The following is a 7,896-nucleotide window of genomic DNA, read 5'->3' on the forward strand; positions in this document are numbered from 1 at the left end:
AGAGTCCATGGATAAATTATTAGCGAAGATGGAGTCTATCTTTGCAGACCTTCAGAAAAAAGACAAAATACGAGACGTAACCAAACTCTTGCTGAAGGCAAGGATCCAGTTGGATAACCTGCTTTCAATCATGGTGAAGCAAAAAGAAGAGCTTGATCAAAACATGCAAGATGTTAAGACTGCTGAAAACGAAATAACCAATGAAATGGCAAATCTAATTTCACCAAAGAACAGTCTTGATGTAGACCAAGAGAGTCTTGCATTGGAGATCGAGAAGTTGAAGGAACTTAAGTCTGAGATCACCGTGGAACGAAACCAGTTAATGACTGACATCCGAACATTCGAAACTGTAAAGTCCACCCTCCTAAACATAAATAATGAGAGACAAGAAAGAACATTCATACACACACTTAAATTACAAGAAAGCAAAGGGGATACATTATTACTGAAGATGAAGTCTATCCTTGCAGTTCTTCAGAGAAAAGACCAAATACAAGGCAAAAATACACTCCTGCTAAAGGCAAGGAACCACTTGGATAACCTGCTTTCAATCATGGTGAAGCAAAAAGAAGAGCTTGATCAAAACATGCAACATGTTAAGATTTCTGCAGACGGAATAACCAATGAAAAGGCAAAGTTAACTTTAATAAAGAATATTCTTGGTGTAGACCGAGAGAGTCTTACATTGGAGAGAGAAAATTTGGAAGAACTAAAATCAGAGATAGCTGTCGGGCGAGACCGCTTGATGACTGACATTCAAACCCTCGGAACTATAAAGTCAACCATCCAAAACATAAAAAAGAACAAACTTGAAATAAGATTCATTAATACACTCAAATTGCAAGAAATCAAAATATCCTCAGAGAAAATATCACGTAAGATAAGGATTATCTTCACAGACCTTGATCAGAGGAAAGACCAAATTCGAGGCAAAACCAAACTTATTGTCAAAGGATGTAACCAGTTGGATAACCTGCTTGCAATCATAGTGAAACAAAAAGAAGAGCTAGAAGAAAAAATGCAAGACATTAAGACTGCTACAACCATAATGGCCAATGAAATGGGAAAGTTAAATTCAATGAAGAATAGTGTTGATGAAGACAAAAAGGCTTTTGCACTGGAAAAAGGGAAGTTGGAAGAACTGAAGTCTGAGATTACCATGGGACGAGACCCCTCAATGACTAAAATCCATTCCTTAGAAACTGTAAAGTCCACCCTCCAGACCAGAAATAAGGAGAAACATGAAAGAACTTTATTGCACACACTCAAATTACAAGAAAACCAAGAATTGATGGATAATATTTTACTTAAGATTACGACTACCGTCACAGACCTTGATCAGAAAAAAGACCTAATACGGGGAAAAACCAAACACCTGTTGCAAGGAAGTAACCAGCTGGATAGTTTGCTTTTAATCATGGTAAAGCAAAAAGAAGAGCTGGATAAAATGGCAAAGTTAGCTCCAAAGAGGAGTAGTCTTGAGGTAAACCGAGAGAGTCTTACACTGGAGAAAGAGAAGTTGGAAGAACTGAAGTCTGAGATCACTGTGGGGCAAGACCACTTACTGACTGACTTTGAAATATTGGAAGCTATAAAGTCCACCATCCAGGACATAAAACAAAAGAAACCTCAAAGAAGATTCATAACTATATCCAAGTTAAGAGAAAACAGAGAAAGCACAGAAAAAATATTACTTAAGTTAACATGTATCTTTACAGAACTTTCTCAGATCAAAGACCATATACAAGGCAAAACAGCACCCTTTCTGAAAAGAAGTAACCATTTGACTAACCTGCTTTCAATCATGCTGAAGGAGGAACAGGAACTTGATCAAAACGCCAAGGCTGCTACAGACAGAATAGCCAATGAAATGGCAAAGTTAAATTCAATGAGTAATAGTCTTGAGGTAGACCAAGAGAGTCTTACCCTGGAGAGCGACAAGTGTGAAGAACTGAAGTCTGAGATCACCTATGTGCGAGACCACTTAATGATTGACATTCCATCCTTAGAAACCGTAAAGTCCACCATTCAAAACATAAAAGAGAAGAAACTTGGAGGAACTTTCTTTCATACACTCAAATTACAAGAAAACAAAGAATCCATGGATAAAATATTACGCAAGATGAAGTCTATCATCGCAGACCTTGATCAGAAAAAAGACCAAATACGAGTAATAAGAATTAAAGATGACATGCTCAGTCGCGCAAAAAATGCCTCTGAATTTGTTCAAACAAAATTGAAACTTGTGAATCGAAGGCAACATCATACCATTCAAGACTTTTTGCACCAATTAGCAAACACAACTAAGTATTTCATGAGTTTAAATAATACAATAGAATATATGTGTTTTGAACTTGAGCAAAAGATAATCATTCTCAGAGATTATCTAAAGGTAACACAACTAAAGAGCACCAATGTTTTTACGACATCAAACAAGGCAATACAAACAGAAGCTGAAATGAAACAAACACAGAACCGACAAACGTCAATAGATTTTGATGAAAAACAAACTCAAGCACAAAACACGTATATTTTGCAGAAAACAATGAAGGCACAACAGATTGAGCGGTTTACTAAAAGCATGGAGTCAGAAAATGAAGATATCGAAAGCGTATCCATCAGTCACAGCAGGGAAAATCAAAGTAAACAGTTCACTAAGCCGGAGCTACTATCCAAAATAAACGTTACTGCCTTCAAATATACCTCCAAAGAAGATTGCCTAAGAAAAATCTGGAAGGATACAAACATGGAAAAGAAAGAGATTGATCAAATGAAATGCAAAGGCAATGAAGTAAAAAAACACTTAGAAAAAAAGCTAAAGGTGGTTTCCGATTTTGTGAATACTTATTGGTTAGAAAAGGAAAGTGCATTTGTCAAGAAGAAAATATTAGATCAACCATCGGGTGAGTCGAGGCAAAGCCAAAGAGAAGCTAAGGATAAAATACAGGATACGTTATCTATGCTTCAGAAACTCAAAATGGAAATGCTTTGTGATATTGAAACACTAGCCTCCAAAAAAGGAAAATCAAATAAGGCGGTAAATACTTAAAACCTAAAGATTTAACCAGTCATTACTTCTCAATTAGGGTTGGGAAATCCTTCAGTTAGACCCAAACTTTCAATGAGTATCTGAAAGAAGTCTTTAAGTTACATGTTTTATGTACTATGTTTTAAGCCTTTTTTTCTTGTGGCATGAAGTATTTTTTTCTGTTCTTTGGGTCTTAGCCTTTGTCAGGATGCTGAGTGTTTATTTTAGTTTATCATCTATTTTATTTAACAAACGTGAAAAGATTTAAAGAGTGTAGTTGCATATTATTATTAGCAATATCAAGGGGTAACTGAAACTACATTTCTCTGTAAAAAGTCCGTATCATGCAAAATCAACATTGTTAAGGTTTTACCCTTTACCCTAAGTGTGAATTTCTCTACGGGGATGAATAAAGTATCTATCTATCAATCTATCTATCTATCTTGAAGAAAATTCTAACCCATGACTTCAAAAAAGCCCCAAACACATACCTTCTGTCAAAAAATTTGGAGTACAGTATTCCCTCGGTTATCCAGCCTACCGCTTTCTCTCTTGACACTGCCTCAATCTCTTCCCGAACCCGATAACAATTCACGGACCACCTACTGGTGATGAGCCTTTCTTTGCGCTCTCCTGACTTTCCTTAGAGTCAGATTTCATCGACGGCTTTTTTTTTAATGTAACAAGCCGCTAAAAGTGAGCTGTTGCCATGCTTCGTAGTTTGTTTTCTCAGCATCATTGACCGGTGCGCCTACCCCGCTGTTTGACTGACAGGATACACCATCCTATCACAGTAGCGCACACAGACAGTCATGCCCACCCAACACACACATACAACCTGCCCCTGTGATAGCATTTGCTATGTGCTGTCGAATACACAGCACAACAGGTTGATCTAAATGCCAATTAAGACAATTCAATTAAATTTACAATCTGCGAAGCAATGAACCAGCGGTAACTGAAGCACAAAGTAGCGAGGGATTACTGTACTTTCACAAGTATCTGTATTGCCGATGTGGAGGAATATATCTGTATGTACTATCGTAAGTCTTTCTCTTGGCAATCCTAATGAGCAATATGTACACAGTAATGTCCATTATTTGTGCAGAGCAGGGGTCTCCAACTTTTTCAAGCTGAGAGCTACTTTTCCTAATAGTTAGCACAAAGGGCACCCAGTTTGATATGCGTTACTAAAATAATAATTGATCCTGTGGTTACTATGTTATTAACAGGTTAGCTATTGGAAATTGGGTTAAATATAATCAGTCAACCACTAAAAAACATTTTACTAGAAAATGACAATGACCGAGCACTAGTGAGCTCAACTGTCCATAGGGGGCACCCCGGTGGCTGCAGGCACCCTGTTGGAGACCCCTGGTTTAGAGTGATTTCTTGCTACTTGCACCCGAGCTGCAGACAAGATGCTAAAAGGGACTCATGCCCAGGGATTAAAGGAGTACAAAAGAAGGAATTTGTAAAGACACTGTTCGTCCCTCAAGACACTTTTCTTTGGAATATTAGGAGAACCGATGCCCCCTGATGGACAGAACTATGCCTTCACCCCACCTGATGGACATCTTAAAGAAGGCCCATCCAAACGACTAAGTCCTGGTTCTAATCAGGAAAATGACACAGTTAGATTTGTATATTAGTAGTATGGATTGGTTATTCGCTCTTGTGTGATGATTCATGATTTATGTTTTATGCCTACATAGCAGAAGTCTCTAATTCTGAGTATTTCATTGTGGCGTGTTTGACGTAATCGGCCCCTTTTGGCGTCCAGATTAAATTTTTTTGTCAATAATTCATCGAGTACCTTGCCTTGAGAGGAAAAGTCATGTTACAGGTACCAGCTTAGTGGCCCCGACTGGGAGGTCACAGGTTTGAGCCTTGGCCGAGTCATACCTAAGACTTACAACATTGGTACCCATTGGCTCCCTGCTTGGCGCTCGGCATTAGGGGTTGGATCGGGGGGTTTTGGTCACCTAATGACTCGTAAAAATTGGTGAAAAAAAAAATAATGTCGCAGGTTCAAGGAAACGAGTTGGGGGGTCGCTGACATCATGAGGTTGCTTTAAAAGCAGGAGGCGAGCACTGTTTTTTTATTTACCGGGACACAAGGACTGCAAGCGCCTAGATCATGACATGGGCGCTGAAAAAAATGTCTCAAAAACGCGTTCTGGTCCCACACGGCTCGCTCTCTCTTACAAAGCACGCCGAAGCAACGACGTCTCCCCCTCTCTCTGAGACGAGAGCCCCTGCTGACCCCAAATGACTACTAGATCTCTTACTTTCTCTCTATCACCCTTTCTCTCTCCCTCTCACAGACAAGGTACTTTTATGCACCCCCCTAAAAAACCAACTGCCGAATTTGTGGCACTGGGTCAAACGCTTCAAACATGTCACAGAAAATCTCTGCATGTTTCTTTCATGCGCTATTTTCACTTTCCACTATACACCCACCACGTTTTTCAACACTCCAGAAAATCTATCTCATTCCAATGTCTACCTTTTTGATATGTTTGATGATTGATTGTAGTTTGAACAAATTGAATTGTGTTTGTAATCAATCAATGTGTGTGTGTTTTTGACCAAATAAGTAATTCTTCATCAAATAAATGTGTCATGATTACTGACTCAGCTGTGCCAGCTCCTTAGGCGACAACTGCCGGGGGGTCTGATTGGCTCCCGATCAGTATTTGTACCCAGTCCTGTCTTTCCCCTTTTGTCAGTCCGTCTGCGAACTTCAGTTAACACTATGCAAGCCTTTTTTCGACCCTGACTCCTACCTGTCACGTTTTTTGCTCCCGTCTGTTACCCGGCTTCGACCCGTTTTTGATCCTGACCACGTCTACTCTCCCGTCACGGCTTTTGACCTCTTTTTGTCCCCGACCGATCTTCTTTCCTATTCTGGCTTACAACTCGCTTCCGACCCCGACCACGTTTTTGCTCTCCTGACCCGCTTTTTCCATCCGCAACGAAAGATCCACTTCCGCGTTCGGAGTACAATCCGGGTATCAGAGCGACCTGCTTCCCGCGTCCAGCAATCACCGGATCGTGGGCGCAACCCTTTCTCTTTTCCAATAAAACTTGTGAGAAACGCAACGCAAGTGGGTCCTGTCTCTGTTCTGGTCATGACACAATGAAGAGCGAATAAATAAAAGTGTAGCTCCTTTATCATTATGATTGTGAATGTTATTTTTATAGTGGACATTTGGCTTCCTTTTTTGGTAATCTGAGGTATCTAAAATCCGCACTCAAAAGCCTACAAATATTACCTTCTAAACGCAAAATAAAAACGCGACCTACGCACGTTCTGTTCTGAAAAAAATGCATTGCGAGATCCTGATCAAACGTCCACTAAAATGGCACCGCCTTGCTTTGAGTCTATCTAACTCGTTTTAAAGTGCTCTCATGTTAATTTTTATCAATGATTATGATTTATGAATTAAATTGTTAATAGTATCATAGTTACTGTACTGCACTATATAACAAAAAAACTCTTCTGCAGGCCGAATCTGATCAGACATCAAGAAGAAAGCCTGTTATGTCACAGGAACTTGTTTTAAACCGCTTAATACTAACTGATTGCTAACTGTTCCTCCGTCGATCAAGATGTAACACAAACTTGAGTCGGCCGGCAACACAATTCTGAACTCAATATTTAAGAAGAGTGAGCGTGGTGCATTTATACCTCCGAAGTACAACTAAATACAGTTATTGTAGCAATCAAGGTAAAAGTGTTAAATATTTTTTTTAAAAACAAACATCAAAGACAAAATATATTGATAAAAAAACAATATGTGTATATTCACAGTGGCAGTTGTACAATCCATCAGAATTAGAATTGTCTTTATTCTCATTGATATCACAGTGTGAAATATTGTATGCAACGAGATTAGACATGGCACTCCCCTGTAATAGAGACTTTACAGAGAGAAAAGATAAAAGACTGGAAAAAAATACAATGTAGTGCTATAGTAGTAAAAAATAAAATAAGTAAAAACATGTGCATATGTGTATGCCATCTTGTTGCTATGGATACCTGAAAAAAACCAAAAAGTATGGTATTTAAAAAAAGTTGGTCATTTTAAGTCTCCATAGTTGGCTTTCTTCTTTGTGCTTTTAGCACTCGTTTTTGATAGCGCCACATAATAATACATGGCTCAGGGATCCCTTAACCACCACGGTGGTCGAGGTTCCACTTCCTATGGTTCGACTTGAGTAGGTATAGCCTAATGGTGCCCATTCCTCTCCGGGCTGTTCTTTGAGGTTCAAGTGTGCTCCCGCGCATGAATCAGATACTGGATTCCATGGTTACCACTAACAGGAGAAAAACCTCATGATTTGACTCAGATCCAGCACCTTCATCATCTGGTCGCCGTTGTTTTTCAGGTGTAAAGCATCATCCTACTCTTCAGAGATGAGCTGTGACAATACTGATACTAGATCATGATTCACTGAGGAAAAACTATTTGAGTATGACATTGTATAATACGCATCATTTGTGGCTTTCCTATTTTTGCTGAAAATAAATCATGTGAGGGCAGCACGGCGGCGCAGTGGTTAGCGCGTGTGCGGCACAGTTCTGTGGTCGTGGGAACCTCCTGCGTGGGTTCAAATCCAGCTACCGGCCTTACTGTGCGGAGTTTGTATGTTCTCCCCGTGTTTGCGTGGGTTTCCTACGGGCACTCCGGTTTCCTCCCACATTCCAAAGACATGCATTTCAGGTGAATTGGCCGGTCCAAATTGTCCCTAGGTGTGACTGAGCAAGTGAGTTGTCTGTCCCCGGGTGCCCTGCAACTGGCTGGCAACCAGTTCAGGGTGTCCCCTGCCCACTGCCCGATGATTGCTGGGATGCGCTCCAG

Source organism: Urocampus carinirostris, chromosome 17 (assembly GCF_059441175.1).
Source record: "Urocampus carinirostris isolate Australia breed hairy pipefish chromosome 17, RoL_Ucar_1.0, whole genome shotgun sequence".
In the NCBI taxonomy this organism is placed as follows: Eukaryota; Metazoa; Chordata; class Actinopteri; order Syngnathiformes; family Syngnathidae; genus Urocampus; species Urocampus carinirostris.